Source organism: Rhinolophus sinicus, chromosome 16 (assembly GCF_057876585.1).
Source record: "Rhinolophus sinicus isolate RSI-liver-muscle chromosome 16, RSI-T2T, whole genome shotgun sequence".
In the NCBI taxonomy this organism is placed as follows: domain Eukaryota; kingdom Metazoa; phylum Chordata; class Mammalia; order Chiroptera; family Rhinolophidae; genus Rhinolophus; species Rhinolophus sinicus.
Genome location: NC_142516.1, coordinates 104111955 through 104129636, shown reverse-complemented (window position 1 = coordinate 104129636; position 17682 = coordinate 104111955). Strand labels below are relative to the sequence as shown.

Sequence of the window (17682 nt, the reverse complement as noted above, 5' to 3'; positions counted from 1 at the left end):
GGTGGTTAACATCATAACAACAAAAACAGCAACACACACACACACACATACACACACACACACACACACACATATAGTATGTGCTTCCTGATGTGCCTCTCATAATCTAAAAAGTATTCTTACCAATAAAACTGAGCCAGAATCAAATTATGCCTTTTGAGACAGCAACTAGTTTTTGGAAATGCAGGGAAGAGAAACAGGGGAACCTGTTAAATGAAATTAAAAGTCTGCATCAACAAAACCCAGTCTGCAGGACAAACAACCCAGTTTTTACAACAACAACAACAAAAATTTGCAAGGAAAAATTTAGAGGGGGGAAAGAGAGAAAAAGAAGAGAGGGAGAGATCTATAGATTTAAAAAGATTTAAGACTCCAACTTTACACCATATGCAAAAATTAACTAAAAATGGATAAAAGACCTAAACATAAAAGCTAAAACTATAAACTCTTAAAAGAAAACATTGGGGAAAAGTTTCATTACATTGGATTTGGCAGTGATTTCTTGAATATGACACCAAAAGCAACAAAAGTAAAAATAGTTAGGAACTCAATTATATTTTTTATTTCAGTCATTCCTAATAAATAACAAATTTGAAGAAATAAATATCTGAAACATAGAAAAACTGAAAATAGATAAATTGGACTACATCAAAATTTAAAACTTCTGTGCATCAAATGACACAATTAACAGAATGAAAAGGTAACTCATGGAATGGGAGAAATATTTGCACATCACATATCTGACAAGGAGTTAACATTCAAAACATATAAAGAAGTCCTACAAATTAACAATAAAAACAAGTGACCTGATTTTTTAAAAAGGGGGACAAAGGACCTCAATAGACATTTCTCCAAAGAAAATATACAAATGGCCAACAAACACCTGAAAAAATGCTCATTATTAGTCATTAGGGAAATGCAAATCAAAACCACAAGAGATATTACCTCACATCCATTCGAATGGCTACTGTTAAAAAAAACAAAACCAAAAAATATAAAAACCAGAAAATAAGTATTGGCAAAGATATGGAGAAATTGGAACCCTTATGCATTGTTGTTGGGAATGTAAAATGGTGCAGCCCCTAAGGAAAATGGTATAGTGGTTACTCAAAAAAGAAAGAAAAAATTACCATAATATCCAGCAAGTCCACTTCTGGGTATATATTCAAAAGAATTGAAATCAGGATCTCAAAAAGATATTTGTATACCCATGTTCATAGAAGCATTATTCACACTGCCCAAGAGGTAGAAGCATCCCAGGTATCCATCAACAGATGAATATGTAAACAAAATGTGGTATATACATACAATAAGATATTATTCAGCATTAAAAATGAATGGAATTATAACACATACTACAACATGGAAGAACCTGGAGAACATTATGATTGCAATAAGACAGTGACAAGAAGAGAAAGACTGTATGATTTCACTTATATGCAGTACCTAGAGTAGTCAAATTCATAGAGACAGAAAGTAGAAGGGTAGTTGCCAAGGATCTAGGGAATGGGGGGATGAGGAGTTGTTTAATGGATATAGAGTTTCAGTTTTGCAAGATGGAAAGAGTTCTGGAGCTAGACGGTGGTGATGACTGTACAATGATATGAATGTACTTAACACTACTGAACTGTACACTTAAAAATAGGTAAGATGGTAAATTTTAAATTCTATATATTTTACCACAATTAAAATTTTTAATTAAAAAACTATTTAAGAAACAGCCAGTTGCAATGTATGGATTTTATCTAAATACTGTTTCAACCATACAAACTAAAAGAACACAAAAATATTTATTAGACAGTTCATGAAATTTCAGTAGTAACTGAATGTTTAATGAATTAAATTATTATTAGTCATTTTTTAGGTGTGATATGATATTGTGATTGTCTTTTTTAAAAAAAGAGTTCCTGTCTTTTACAGATAAATACTAAAACATATATAAATAAAATAATTTGAGGAGTGGCCGTAAGGCTCAGTTGGGTAGAGCGCAAGCTCTGAACAACACGGTTGCCAGTTCGATTCCCATATGGGTCAGTACGCTGCGCCCTCCACAACTAGATTGAATATAATGAGCTGCCACTGAGCTTCCGAAGTGGTGGTGGGATGGCTCAGCTGGTTAGAGCGTGAGCTCTCAACAATAAGGTTGCCAGTTTAATTCCCGCATGGGATGGTGGGCTGTGCCCCTGCAACCAAAGATTGAAAACGGCGATTGGACTTGGAACTGACCTGCACCCTCCACGACTAGGTTGAAGGACAACAACTTGCAGTTGATGGGCCCTGGAGAAACACACTGTTCCCCAATATTCCCCAATAAAAATTTTAAAAAGTGATAATAATTTGATACCTGGAATTTGCTTCTATATAACCTGTTTCCCCGAAAATAAGATCTAGCTGGACAATCAGCCCTAATGCATCTTTTGGAGAAAAAAATAATGTAAGACCCAGTATTATATTTTACTACATTATTATAGTATAGTATAGTATAGTATAGTATAGTATAGTATAGTATAGTATAGTACAGTACATTACATTACATTATATTATATTATATTATATTATATTATATTATATTACATTAAAGACCCAGTCTTCTATTATAGTAAAATAAGACCTGGCCTTATATTAATTTTTGCTCTAAAAGACATATGAGAGCTGGATTGTCTGGCTAGGTCTTATTTTCAGGGAAACATGGTAGTCAGGGTTGGGGGGATAGATGGGGCAAACCAGATTGGCTGATAATTATTGAAGTTAGTTGATGGGTACATCATAGTTTCTTTTCCCCCATTATAAAATAGCACTTTGACTTCAACATGGTTGGTATCTGATATTCTTTTTTACTGGATATGCCTATAGGAAGGATACTATATTTATGCCAATTTATTCTCAGCCCACAATGACATGCTTGTTTTCAACCTCATCTAGCAAATCTGTTCCCTTCTGTCAAGTACCATGGAACTAAATAGTTCTCTGCATTCCAATTGCTTAGTAGCCAGAATAAATAGCCATAGACCACATGGCACCATCAGTCCTCGTACCAGTCCAGAAATATCATTAGAAAATGGATAACTAATGCATGTCTGTCTGCTGAAGGATATCCTGTAAGCCACAAAGTGTCAAAAACCTATGGACTGATTATTGCCCTGCAAACAGGACAGTACTGGAGACACTGAGACTGATTTTTAGGTTAAATTTATCCATGAAGGAAACAGAGAGGTGATGTTTATACAAAATGGTAGGAAACTGCATACTAAACACATCATCCAGCTGCTTCTAACCATTGTCCCAAGAGTTAGTTACTGACTGAACAATTAGCTGTTTCCTATCATTTATTTCTAACTTTTATATTTGCATTTTAAAGTACAGTATGATGAAAGATGTTGCTTAAATTTTCCCTAATGAGTTTTACACATTTGTACTTTTCTATATTTAAGTATTTCTATTTTTTAGAAACATGTGATCAGCAATACTACAAACAAGCTTACTATGCTTCTACATTTGTTTTGGAATTAAAGTATTGAATGGCTCTAGAAGGCACATTTATTTAAAGTTTTCCTGCAGAGGATTAAAGAAACTCTAGAAAAAATATAACTATAACCTTATTTAAAATGTGTTTTCTCTCCCTTTCTGAAGTCCCTCTTTGTACCCTTGCCTTCAGCTTTCACAATAGTAGGAAACCATTCTTGGCACACATTTTACAACTGTAGGACGTGCTTCTGAATCCGGTAAACCAGTACCCACCCTAAGTGTAATGAAAAGATTGTTTAAACATTTCCTTTTGTTCATAGAAGGAAAATTTTTCAAAATGAGTTAAACTCACACAATGGCGATATATACAACTGCAGGTCAAAGATGTTGAATTCAAGTCATGTCTTGATATCAAAGTAGTTGAGTAACCTGAGGAAAGTCACTCAGCCCACTGAGACTTTGAACTCTTCATTATATATTGAGAATGTTCCAGAAGATGATCTTTAAGGTACCTTCCAATTCTGTGCTTCTTGGAATTAGTTCACGCAGTTAAGAATTGGTATAACACAAGATTTATAGATACCCAAAACCCAGTCTCTTCCATCACAGGTTTTTATCAATTTTTCCATTCTTTTACCAGCACCACAAGAAAAGATAAACAGTAAGGATGAAGTACAGCATGGAAAACATGCAACATTTTTTTAAACCTCTGAAAAATGGAGAACTTTCTGTACTTTTTTCTCATATGCCTAAATTAGTTTGTCTTGCTAAATATCAAATAAAATCTCTCAAGCATTTTAAGCAACTACTAAGTTTTCTTTCATGTCCGTCAAGTACATTCTTAATTGACTAGGTAGGATGGTCATGTCTCATATCAGTACCACAAAATTCAGGAAGGAAATGAATGTTAAGACTTTGATTTGGGAACAGAAGACTTCAAGTCTCTTTGAACTCAGAGTTAAAGACTCCAAGAGGTCTGAGTTTCAATTTCCTCTTTTATAAAATGGGACTATAGTACTTCTCTGACAAGGTCATTGTGAAGATTAGTAAAAAAATAATAATGAAAAAGCAACAGCTACATAGCAGATGCTCAAACTACATTGGCTCTCTCCTTCCCTTCCTTCCTTCTTTCCAGTATCACACACAAAAAAATAGGCACCCCAAATATTTGTTAACTAAAGGACTAATTTCAATGATATTTAAAAGGGCAGCATAAGTCCAATAAGAGAGAAAAAGGAGAAAGTTTCAAGATTAATCAACCAAAATAGAAAAAAACATAGAAAGGCAGTTACCAAATGTAAACAGTAATCATTTTTGGATTGTGGGAATAAACTTCCTTGTTATGTTATTCTTTATTGCTACCTATAGTTTCTAACTTTCCCACAATGAACATATTATATTCATAATTAAGAATTTTAAATAAAGTTATATAAACCCACTAATCAAGCTGAACATCACTTCCTATGTATACACTACAATAAGATTATAGCACAGCCAATGAAATATTCTTGCTTAAATAAATAAATAACCTGAATTAAATCCCTCTCCAGATCTATCAGTTTACAAAAAATACAACGGATAAGGGAACATTTAAAATGATACCATGGAAACTCAATCAGAAAAATCCAAAATTTGAGAAATTCCACAGGAGACACGACCCAACTTTTCAATCAATAAATGTCAGTGGGGTGGAGATGAAGAGGAACTTATAGATTGAAATAGACTCAAGGGATATAGCAACCAAGCACAAAGTGTAGACCTTGCTTGAATCCCAATTCAAACAAATCAAGTATAAAAAGCCATTTTTGAGCCAATTCAGGAAATGTGAACACATTTAGATGACAAAAATAATTATTGTTAATTTTGTTGATGATAGGGATAATGTTATTGTGATTTTGTTTTTTGTTTTTTAAAAGATATATTTATGGGTGAAATGATATAATATTTGAGAGTTGTTTTAAACTATTTCAGCAGAAATAAAAATAAAATAAGGGTGATAGATGAAACAAGAAAGACAAAATATTACTAATTGGTAAAGCTGAGTGATAGGCTCATGAGAATTTATTATACTATTGTTTCTACTTTTGTGTTTATGTTAGAAAATTTCCATAATAAAAAGTCAAAGATGCATGTGATCTTTTAAAAAAACAAAAAGATATTGGTAATGAGCAAATGTGTCTCTCCTGTACCTCTTCCTGTACTGTCTAACTGGTCCTCTGTTCTGGTACTTTTAGGAATGGCTGGGTGAATCAATAATATTTAGAATTGTGTTTCAAAGTCATTGCCAGGAGATCTGGAATTTTTAAGGATTTTTAACATTGATTGCAGAAAGCCCAGGCTTCTGATAAGGTATGACTTATAGGAGAAGGGACCTTCTATTTTCTGGCTAAGGATTGATTTTTGTGAAATAACAGGTCAACAAGGGGCACCTTGTCTTGAAGTTGTCACCTTAAGTGAACTGTATTGATAGACATCAATGCTGAAACAAGGCAATTTCTACCAACTACTCTATGTTTTCTTGTGAAGTTTTTTTGTCAGTGTGTTCTGTTGTGTTGTTTAGAATTTTTTGTTTGTTTGTTTTGTTTTTGTCTGCATTTTTTCTATCTGAGACTTTTCTGCTCTGGTTTAAATTCTCCTTACCAACAATGCCGTGTGTGTGTGGCTGTGCGATCAACCAGAGCTAGTCCTTGTCATGGCCCTCGTCATCCTTGGCCAAAGAACCTCTGTCTAGAGTTGATCTTTGCCAGACTTGTTTAATTTAGCAAAGTTCTTCACAAAAGCCACATTAATTTGTCATGTGGAAATTTAGTTTTTATGTACTTCTTATGACTTCTTAAAAGCTGATTGTTCTGTTTTCTATCTTTATTATTTCTGACTAGAATTTGGTGTGGAATGCTTTTGTTCTTGCAAGAGACATAGTAACCATCTTCCTGACTATGGTCTTAGAGTATTTGGAGAGGATGAGTCAGATATACAAGATTCACATCTCTCCCAGGCATCAGCCCCACCCTTGGCTCCAAACTGCGCTGATGTAATATTGAACTGATATTACATCAATATCAAATATCCTCTCAAAATCTGCAAAACAAACATTACCTGTTTCCATATTACAAAAACAGATGACTTTAAAACAGTTTTACTAGTTAACATCTTTTCTTCCACTGGAAGCAATGAGGCTTATTACAGAAATAGAGTCAAGTTTATTATTCTCCTCTCAATCAATAATCCCAGGCAGATAGAAATGGCAAACTCCTTTAGGGCGGAGTTTAGTGCTGTATTCTGTACACATGGATGTTCACTGAATGTTACTTATTGACTACTAGGGAGTTGGATTTTCTGGGTCATCTAGTAGAAAATATTTTACTATGGAGACGATGTTGACTTAAAATAAAGTAGATCACAATTAGGATTGCATATTTAAAGTGAGGATGTAATATATTAAACACTTGATAAAATTATTTGTTGAAATGAATCAATGAGAAGAAGCTACAATTTCTCTTTTGGGTTTCTGTATCATTCACACAAATCCAAACCTTAAAACATGCAGACTCTTGGGGAGAAACCAAAAAGGCAGAGCAGATAAACACTGTACTTACCTCATCCTCAAACAGTATGCTTATGACCACATCAAAATGACAACTCAGCTACAGAACAACCATTACGGATAACTGCCTGAAGTTTAGCTAAACCAAAGCCCTAAAACTAAGAACATACAAAAGAAGCCACCTCGAGATTGACAGAAGGGGCAGAGACATCGAATGGGCTGGTCTCACACCCATGTGTGACCATTGAAAATTGGGAGAGATATCTTAGCTGCAGAGGTTCCCCCCCCCCAGAGGGGTGAGGGGCCCCAACCACAAACCAAGCTCCCCAGTCCAGAGTGCCAGCACCAGAGAAAGAAGTGCCCATAACTTTTTGTTGTGAAAACCGGAGGAGATTGTAGCTGAGTGAGACGAGGGCAGCTGGAGTCCCAGGCATTCCTCTTAAAGGGACTATGCAAAGACTTACGTGCTGACAGACTCTCTCTCTCTGATCTCCAGTGCTGGGGCAGCAGCAGCTTGAGAGGGACAGAGGACATACAGGGAGGAACTGAGTTGTCTTCCTTCAGGGCAAGGGCTGGAGTGACAGCTTTCTCCCTGAGAGAGGAGATGGCAGAAGCCATTGTTTCTTTGTTGAGCCCTCCCCATCTGGGCATGCAGACGCAGGCAGATGCCATATCTGAGTCTTACATGTGGAATCTAAAGAACAAAATAAACAAACAAAACAGAAACAAACTCATAGATACAAAGAATATTTTGATGGTTGTCAGATTAGAGGTGGGTTGGGAGAGTGGGTGAAAAAGGGAAGGTATTAAGAAGTAGAAATTGGTTGTTACAAAGTAGTCATGGGGATATAGGGTATAGCATAAGCAATATAGTCAATAATATTGTAATAACTGTATGGTGTCAGGTGGGTACAAAATTGTTGGGGTGTTCATGGGAGTGGGTTAGAGGGCAGGGCGAAAAGAGTAAAGGGATAAGAAATACAAATTGGTAGTTACAAAATAGTCATGTGGATGTAAAGGAGAACATAAGGAATACAGTCAATAATACAGAAATAACTACTGTGTTCCCCCCAAAATAAGACCTAACCGGACAATCAGCTCTAATGTGTCTTTTGGAGCAAAAATTAACATAAGAGTGGGTCTTGTATATTATAGTATATAAGGCCCGGTCTTATGTTATATTATATAGACCCGGTCTTGTATTATAGTAAAATAAGATTGGGTCTTATATTAATTTTTGGTCCAAAAGCTAATTGTCCTGCTAGGTCTTATTTTCGGGGAAACACGGTATGTATATGCCAGGGGGTACTAGACTAGCCAAGGGAATCACTTCTTCAGTTATATAAATGTCTATCCACTATATTGTACATCTGAAATAAATATAAAATAATATTAACTGTCAACTGTAATTAAAAAATTTAAAAAGGGGGGAAAGGAGAAGGTGAGTAAGAGGTTTAAGTCTCCAGGTATAGAACAAATAAGTCATGGGGATGTAATGTACAGCATAGGGAATATAGTCAATAATATTGTGATCGTGTGGACCAGTATCAGATGGTTGCTGGACTTATCATAGTGATCACTTCTTTAGTGTTGAATAACTACGGTGTACCCCTGAAACTAATATAATATTTATGTTGGCTATATTTTAATAAAAATCTTAAATAAATAAATAAATTTATTTTAAAAAAATGCAGACTTTTGCACAAGCAGGTCCTTTCTCAGAATGCTGTTACCAAGAGGACTTTTACTTGTGAATCAATCTGAATTTCAATATGCTCTGCCATTTTTTATTCTTCAATGTGATTCAGCATTAAAATATTCAAGGGATCCCTATATTAGAGGTAATTTGAACTTTAGATATTAAAATAAGAAAATAGATTTTCTTCTACACTGGCTACTAAAGACACAATATTCTGCTCACTTTCTTAACACAGCAAAAAAACTGGTACCAAATTCGAGGTGTGTGCAACTTGCATTCCAATGGCCATTCCAAGCCCTAAATAAAATTCTGTAACTAAAAGGAAAGGAAAAAGCAAAAAGGTTTGGCTTAGTTTGACCTGAGCAGCCACAGAGTCTGTACAATAATGCCAATTCTTTTAGAAGGAGACAGCATAATACGATGTTAAATACACTGAACAAAATTAATTCAGTAAATATTTACTATGTGCCAGGTGCTCTTCTAGATACTGGGGATACAGCAAGTACAAAAGAAGTCAAGTCTCCATTCTCAGGGAACTTCTATTTTACTTAGGGAGACAGACAATGAAGTATGAAAACAAATATATGTCAGGTGATGATAAGACCGCTGGAGAATGGTAGGTCATGGCCGGGAAGGCCCCTAAGGGGGCAGACTGCAAAACTCTTAGATCCTACTGGAGTACAGGCATAAATAAGGGGAGATTGTCAAAGCCACAAGGACACCCATGCACAGGGCTTGTTGATCCATATCGATGTGTGCAGAAGAATAAGAGAGCACAGTTTGTTTCGGGTTCTTGAACAGCTGGGTGTTGGGGGGAGAGGCAGAGCTCCTCTTATGTGGTGAACATCTCACTCCAAGTGAGCTGTGGAGCCCACCAAATCCCTGAGAAAACTTTAGGAGAAAACAAGGGAGGCTGTGGGAAAGTGTCTCCAGTCACTATTTGTATATTCTTTACAATTGCTTATTAGCCATTTCAGGAATCTTGAGCCAAATTCTAGTCATCATTTTTGCCCATCTCGAACTTGAAGCAATCTTTATGGTCTGGCCTGGATCGGGCTAAGTAAAAATACAATACAAAGTCTCCGAGGCAGGATTGGTCTCAGTGTGTTCAGAAGTAAGTGAGGCAGCCATGGGACTAGAGAAGAGTGAGAAAAGGGGAGAGTGGGAGATGATGTAAGGTGAAGTTCTCAGAGGCCTGGTAGCCAGTCCATCGTAAGAACTTTGGCTTTTATTCTGAATAAAAATGTTGAGATTTGAGCAGAGGAGTGACATGATGTCACTGAGATTTAAAAACGATCACTCTGGCTGGTCTGCTTAGAATAAGTTCTTGGGGCTAAATATAGAAGCAAGAATACCAGTTAGGAGGCTATTGCATGAATCCAAGCAAGTGATGCTAGTGGCTTTGACTAGTATGTTAGTGACAGGGAGAGTAAGAAGTGGCTGAATTCCTGGTAATTCCTGGTATTTTGAAGGTAAAGCATACTAGATTTGCTGATGGATTAGATGTAAGGTTTATGAAAAAGAGAGGAATTAAGGATGACACCATATTTTCATCCTGAGAAACTGGAAGTTAAGAAAATCGTGGGAGGGCTAGATTTGAGGAGGAAAATCAAGTTTGGCTTTGAATATGTTAAATCTGATCTATCTGCTGGACAAGGAAAATGGGGATTTGAAAAGATAGCAACCTATAATTTACGGGGAATTTAAATGAGATGGCATCCAAATTGCATGAGTTTATTTGAAGGGATAGGTTATATATTTAGCTTAGTCTTTAATTTTAAAACAATGAGAAACTAAAATTTATAAGTTGTTTTTCGTGTTTCAGTTATGACTGTAAATCTAACCATAGTGGGACTGCTATATTTTCATGCATTTATTATTTATACTTTACCTACTCCCCCTTCATAAAGAGATGAGGTTTACAATAAAGATATTTGCACAATTAAATCATTAAAGATTTTTTTAAATGAGCTGTCCACACACACACACAAAAATGTACACAAATGTTCATAGTAACTTTATTCATAATAGCCACATATTGGAAACAACCAAAATATCCGTACGCAGGAGAAATGATAAACATATTGCAGTATATTAAAAAAGTGAACTACTACTCAACAATTGCAAAAAAAGAACGATTGATTCATGCAACAACATGATGGAAGAATGTCAGAAATGTTGAGAGAAAAAAGCCAGACCAAAAGATTACATACTGCATGATTCCATTCGAAGTTCAAGAACAGCCAAAAACTAACCTATGGTCATAGAAACCAGAAAGTTGTTGCAACATTGGGAGGAGTGTTGATTGGAGAGGGGCACAAAGGAATTTTCTGGGGTGATGAAAATGTTCAATGATTATTAACATGGATGTATAAAATTATCAAAATTCATTGAACCCTTACATGCACTTTATTGCAGGTAAATTATTAATATATCTAAAATACAGAGCAACACGTGAGCCAACTACTAAAAGGCTTATGTACAGAAATATCTCGGCTAAAAGTAATTAATTGAGTACAAAGTTTAGCTCCAAGTTTCCCAACAACCAAGGCAAAAGGGAAACAAATTATTTAGCTCTATTATCTAATGTCAGCATGTATCAGAAAATTTTTTCTGACATTAAATTTAAGAATATTTAGAGAGGAAACACTAAATATTATGTAACATTTTCACTAGCACTTTCATAAAAGGTGAAGAAATGCTTTTATTTCTATCTTTTACAAAAAGATAGAAATTTCTTTTATAAAGGCTGAGCGCTCATTTTTATTTCTATCACTCCTCAACAAAAGTCAAGAGAATAATATTAAATCATGGTTCTATGAAAGCATTTCTATGGAGAGCTGAAGGAAGGCATTCAAGATAAGAGTAGCTTTCTAGAGTGCCAGCTGACTACGAAGGAGTTGAGGAATCTCAAATTTCGCAGGCTCACCTTCCTTGGACGCCTCAGCCAGGTTTGTGACAGGAGTTGGATATCAGATAATTAGGGGTTAACTAAAGTGCAATGTTCTCTGGAGTTGATTAAAGCTAGGTATGTGGGGTTTAGGTACTAAACTGGTATCTGGCTAATTATGGTTTGTTATAAGAAACGTTCCAAATGGAAAACCATGCCTGGCTCCACTAAGTTGGGGGCTTAATGGATACCTTGATCAGTTCTGAGTCTCCTTCCATGCTTCCCAGCAGGGGTATAACTGTCAAAATTAGGCAGGGCAATACTTTTTTGCGCAGGACTCCCTAGTTTTAAGACACTTAGCATCATTGGCCCCTCCCATTAAATACAAATAGCATCCCCATTTCTTGTGACAACCAAATATATACCCCTTTTGATAATCACTCAGCCTTAAAAGAATGTTGCTAACCTTTTGAACGTGGAAGAGCATCTGGCCCCAAATTCCACTCTGCAGAGCATGCAAGAAGACATAATCTTAGTTTCAAACATTTGGAGATCTGTATCATCGGGCACTCACTTCTGTCATATAAAAATCTTAATATGGCCCCCACAGAACATTTTATTTAGAATAAGCCTATGTCTGCATAATGCGGCTGTCGGGAAGAAATAGACGTCAAGTAAAACCCTCACCAGATGAATTGATCCAAAAAATATTGCTCAGTCAACAAATATTTATTGAATTGTCCATTCGAATGCTGAAGATTGCCTGCCAAGGAATACCTTGGTTTTAATGTTGATATTGAACTGTGTTTTTTCTTTTCTAGCTACAGTTGACCAAGAAGTTAGTTTATTCTTTCATTCAATGTTAAGACTTACTATGTGCCAAGTAGAGAGGACACAATGATGAGTTAAGCTTTATTAATAGTCTAGTGGAAGGTTTCAGGGAGACAGATAATAAAGAGAGCTGTTGTAGCCTGAGTAAACTTTCTAATCTGAGATCTGAAAGATGAGTAGGCATTAACTACATGTTTTACTTGAGTGGATGGAGGGAGGGCAGGCTGAAAGGAAATTGTTTCAGGCAGAGCCACCAACTTATCTGGAGGCCAGAACAGAAGGAAGAGGTTAGGATAAAAACAGAAAAGTGAGAAATCTAATGAGGGAAGAATTTTAGGGCTTGGATTTTTTTCCTAAGTGCAACAGAACGCCATCATAGAATTTTATAAAAGAAAGATATGATAAGATTCTATTTAAGGCAACTTACTCACATCCAGAGTGAACAGATTTGAGGAGAAAGCCAGCACAGATTTTGGAAGACATCTAGACAACTGGCTGGGAAATGTTGTATTAACCAATAATTAGGCGCTCCAACTAGGTGTCAGACATCCTATTAAGAATACTGCCGAATCTAGTGAAGGAAATATACTAATCAAACAAGCAACACTGACAAAAATATAAAATTTTAACCATATTCAATACCACAAAGGAGAAATAATATACTATAAAATTGTGAAACAGGAGAAACTTTCCTGATGCCTCAGCAGTTTTCCCTTGATGGGACATCTGAACTAAATTCTGAAGGTTGACTAGAAGCTATCTGAAAGGGCACGATGGGGAAAGGATGGAATAATTTTCAGGGGAGGAAGCATAGCATTTACCAGGAAACTGTAAGGTAGCCCATGTGGCAGGATGCAAAGGGCCAAGGGCCAATGTGATTCAGGAGGTTGAGAGGTGAATTGGGAATGTACCAGACATCATTAAGTATTTCAGTGTCTATCCTAAGAGCCAGGGGAAGGCAAGTCTTTTAAGCAGGGGGTGTGATAAAGAAAACATCAAATGCATGTTTTAAAGATTGCTGTGGCTGCAAGCATGCAGAATGGATTGTAGGGGTGGAGAAATTGAATGTGGTGACATAGGTTAAGCCACGATTGATGTTGGGAGGTGGAGGACTTGGTGATGGTGTAGAGTATGGGATTTCTGGGTTGGTCTTCATACTCCCAGTTCGTGATAGGTAAGACGACATCATCTGACCAGAGGAAGGCATTTTATCACTAGAGCAAGAAACAGGTGATCTAAAATGTTACACAGCACATTAAATCGTTAACAGCTTCCCTTGGAGAATGGGACTGGAGAGGATGTCGTAGGAAGGGAGCCATTCACTTTTCACCATCAACATTTCTATATTACTTGATTTTTATACTAAAAATGTGAATGTTTAAAAAATGAATATAGAAGTCCCATCAAATGATTTACAAATGTAAGCAGGAGAGAGCTAGGACTATCTGGGTTTATGCTACTTAGGAATGGATTTTGAGCTCTCAAGGGCCCTGTCTCTCCCCATTCTGTTTCTCAGGACTAATCTACAATAGAAGGCTGGGAGAATTAAGAGTGGGATCTACAAAAAAATACTTCAAAAAACCCTTAAATTTGTATTTTTCCCAAGAGAGGGACTTCTGGGTCATATGGTAATTCTATTTTTAATTTTTTGAGGAATCTCCACATTGCCTTCCATAGTGGCTGCACCAATCTGTATCCCCCCCCCCATATATATATATTACATATATACTTTTTGCTCAATAAAAGCCTAACAATGATCAATAGTAAGAGAGCTGAGAATAAACTGTGCTCTTCCTCATGTAATACATTAAGACCCAGAGAGAAGAAAGCTAGCACTGACTTTGTAAGAGATATTCAACTGACTGATAGCGCTGTAGTTTTGTGGCAATAGGGGTTGTCCTTTTTATAAACAGATGCACATAAAGCCCTTATCCATAAGTCTCAAAGAGTTAAATATGCAAGGAATGGCGTCCAAATCTCAGAATAGGATTTATATAATTCTGGGTAACCTTCACTAGGCAGAAGAGGGGGTTTCTAGTACACTTAAAATGCGCACTTAGCAGAATCTTACTGATTCAGCCCACATTAACTCATAACCACATTCAAATGTGGAGTCTGGACTTTTTCATTCCAATATCCATCAGTTTTCATTTACATTGTTAAGCTGCTTTTGAGTTCCTTTCCATTCTATACTCCCACTTATGCTATTTGAGAAAATACCATTTGGAACACTGTGGGGTTTGTTGTTGTTTCTCTGGGTTGTTTACATCCCACTTACTAAAATGGGTGTGGAGACTCTAAAAGGGACACAGGAAAAATGGAAGTGAAAATATTTGCATTAAAAAATAAGATCAGTGTTGACTTGCTAACATACCAGTGATAGAGTTCACAAAAAGCATTAATTGCCAACACCTACAGAGCTGGGCAGAGCACTTCCACATCCATTGTTTCATTTTCTGCCACATTTTGAGACAGATTCTCACTGTCACGGATGAGTGGTCATGATCAAAGTCTGAACAACTTGCCACAATTTTATTTCTCTAACTTCTGTGTTCTTCTTGCAACCAGTGTGACAGGAACAGAACATTGCTGGAAATGAGCTGGATTAGAGCTCTCATAGGTCAGCACAAACATACACAAGATGGACCGCCTTATGGAAGTCAAGGACAGTTAAGTATAGATCAGTCTCTCCGCAACCCACCAGAAAACTGAATAGTCATCTCTGCTTGCTTGACTCTGTCACCTTTTTCATACCATTGACTCTCTGGTTTTTCCAAGTCCATGGCCACACCAAGACTGCACTCAGACATGGCACATGGGTTCAAATGGTAACCCACAATCTCAATTGCAGTTCCAAAATTCCTGGGAGATATCTGAGTTACAAAGCTCGGGTGAGAGGGGCACCTCTATTCAATTGACTGTAATAAGGGAAATTGTCTTACTAGTGATGGAAATGAAGTAAAATCATGGATACCACATTAGGCCAATCTGGTCAACTCAATGACTGTAAATGTTTTGAGTATGTGTCAAGTGTTTTATATGATTATACAAAAATCTTTAAAAATTCTAATAAAACCATTGCTGTATAGGAAAGTATAAGCCTTTTCAATTTAAGTAGTCAATTCAACTACTGGCATCAATAAACTTTAAAGCCTACTTAATAATTCAAGCATTCTGGGGAAACTGTCCACACTGGCCAGGTAGTTTGAAAAACGGAGAAGTCTGGGTCCCTGGAATCTGTCTCAATGGAATGTGGTAAAAGCAGATAAACTCCTACCGTGTTTCCCCGAAAATAAGACCTAGCCAGACAATCAGCTCTAATGCATCTTTTGGAGCAAAAATTAATATAAGACCCAGTCTTATTTTACTGTTAAGACCGTTTCTTATGTAATATTATGTAAGACCGAGTATGACATGATATATGGTATGATGTGATATAACATAAGACCGGGTCTTATATTAATTTTTGCTCCAAAAGACGCATTAGAGCTGATTGTCTGGCTAGGTCTTATTTTCGGGGAAACGGTACTGTGTGAAGCCACTGAGATGTTGCAATTGTTACAGCAGTTCCTCTCTCCTAATTCTGCATTACTATTATTACTGGGAAACAGAAACTAACATGTTCCTTCCAAAATACAAACCTTCAATAGTGGCCCATGATCCATTGAATGAAGTCCTCAGTATGGGATGAAGTCCTCCATGACATGGGCCCATGTGCTTTACCTTCTAAAAATCTCACTTTCTATCCTAAATGGTCCCCAAACTCCAGGGCCTGTTCTTCCCTGGTACAGTACTGATCACAACTGTATTGGAATGAGTTGGTTATCCATCAGTCCCTTTCACTAGACTGTGAGTCTCCACTGACGCAGCAGTTGTCTTTCTTCTTCACAGATGTATCTTCAATGCTTAATACTTCACATGCTGGACATATAAAGGACGCTTAGTAAGTATTTGCTGAATGAACATATGTGCTCCTAAATGTGCACAGCCCCCTAAAAAACCATGAAATTTTAGGGCCTGGAAGGTAGGGAAAAGCAATTTTATCAGACCATATTCTCTTTCAAAATAAATTCTCAATCCCTTAATATCTAACTGGCTCACCTAAAGCTCTTATTACTGAAATGAAACCAAGAGCCAGGAATGAAATAACATCTTTTTGGACTAGAATTGGTTTCTAGACCGAATCTTTCATGGGTTTGGGATGCTTTAAGAATTGTGACTTCGTAAATTCAGAATTGATTTTTGTTTTGTCCTGGGAACTTGCAGCAAAATTATCCTTAGGTATTTTAAATGGTAGTGGATTCTGAATTATTTCACATAGGAAGCAACCTAAAATACAAGAATTACCACCATAGGGGCCGGCCCGGTGGCTCAGGTGGTTAGAGCTCCATGCTCCTAACTCTGAAGGCTGCCGGTTCGATTCCCACATGGGCCAGTGGGCTCTCAACCACAAGGTTGCCAGTTCAATTCTTCGAGTCCCTCAAGGGATGGTGGGCAGCGCCCCCTGCAACTAAGATTGAACACGGCACCTTGAGCTGAACTGCTTTCCATATGGCTCAGTTGGCTGGAGCACAGGCTCTCAACCACAAGGTTGCCAGTTCGATTCCTCGAGTCCCGCAAGGGATGGTAGGCAGCGCCCCCTGCAACTAAGATTGAACACGGCACCTTAAGCTGAGCTGCCGCTGAGCTCCCGGATGGCTCAGTTGGTTGGAGCGCGTCCTCTCAACCACAAGGTTGCTGGTTCAACTCCTGCAAGGGATGGTGGGCTGTGCCCCCTGCAACTAGAAACGGCAACTGTACCTGGAGCTGAGCTGCACCCTCCACAACTAAGACTGAAAGGACAATAACTTGAAGCTGAACGGCACCTTCCACAACTAAGATTGAAAGGACAACAACTTGACTTGGAAAAAAAGGCCTGGAAGTACACACTGTTCCCCAATACAGTCCTGGTTCCCCTTCCCCAATAAAATCTTAAAAAAAAAAAAAAAAACAAAGAATCACCACCATAACTCAGAATGTTCCATTTGTGAGGAGACAGTCTCAGAAAAGCACTCTATTTTATGCTACTTGGAAATTTTTGGTTTAATAATGGCTCTTCCATTAAATACAAAAACATTATTTTAAAATGTATTAAATAGCAACTTTCAAGATTGAGTCTTAGATGTTACTTTAACAGTATCCATGAAGAATATAGTATTTAAAAAGCTGGATTTTTAAAAAAAATCTATGATTTTACCCACTATATATAGAACT

General features: G+C 36.9%; 1 long non-coding RNA gene across 1 annotated transcript in view; it reads right to left on the bottom strand.

The window, feature by feature from the left end:
• Positions 1–8591, bottom strand: part of LOC148755084 (uncharacterized) — a 33121-nt gene extending 24530 nt beyond the window's left edge. The window contains exon 1 of the long non-coding RNA XR_016019192.1: positions 7474–8591. This is a non-coding gene — a long non-coding RNA (uncharacterized LOC148755084). The remainder of the gene's footprint in view (positions 1–7473) is intronic.
• Between the last annotated feature and the right edge of the window lie 9091 nt (positions 8592–17682).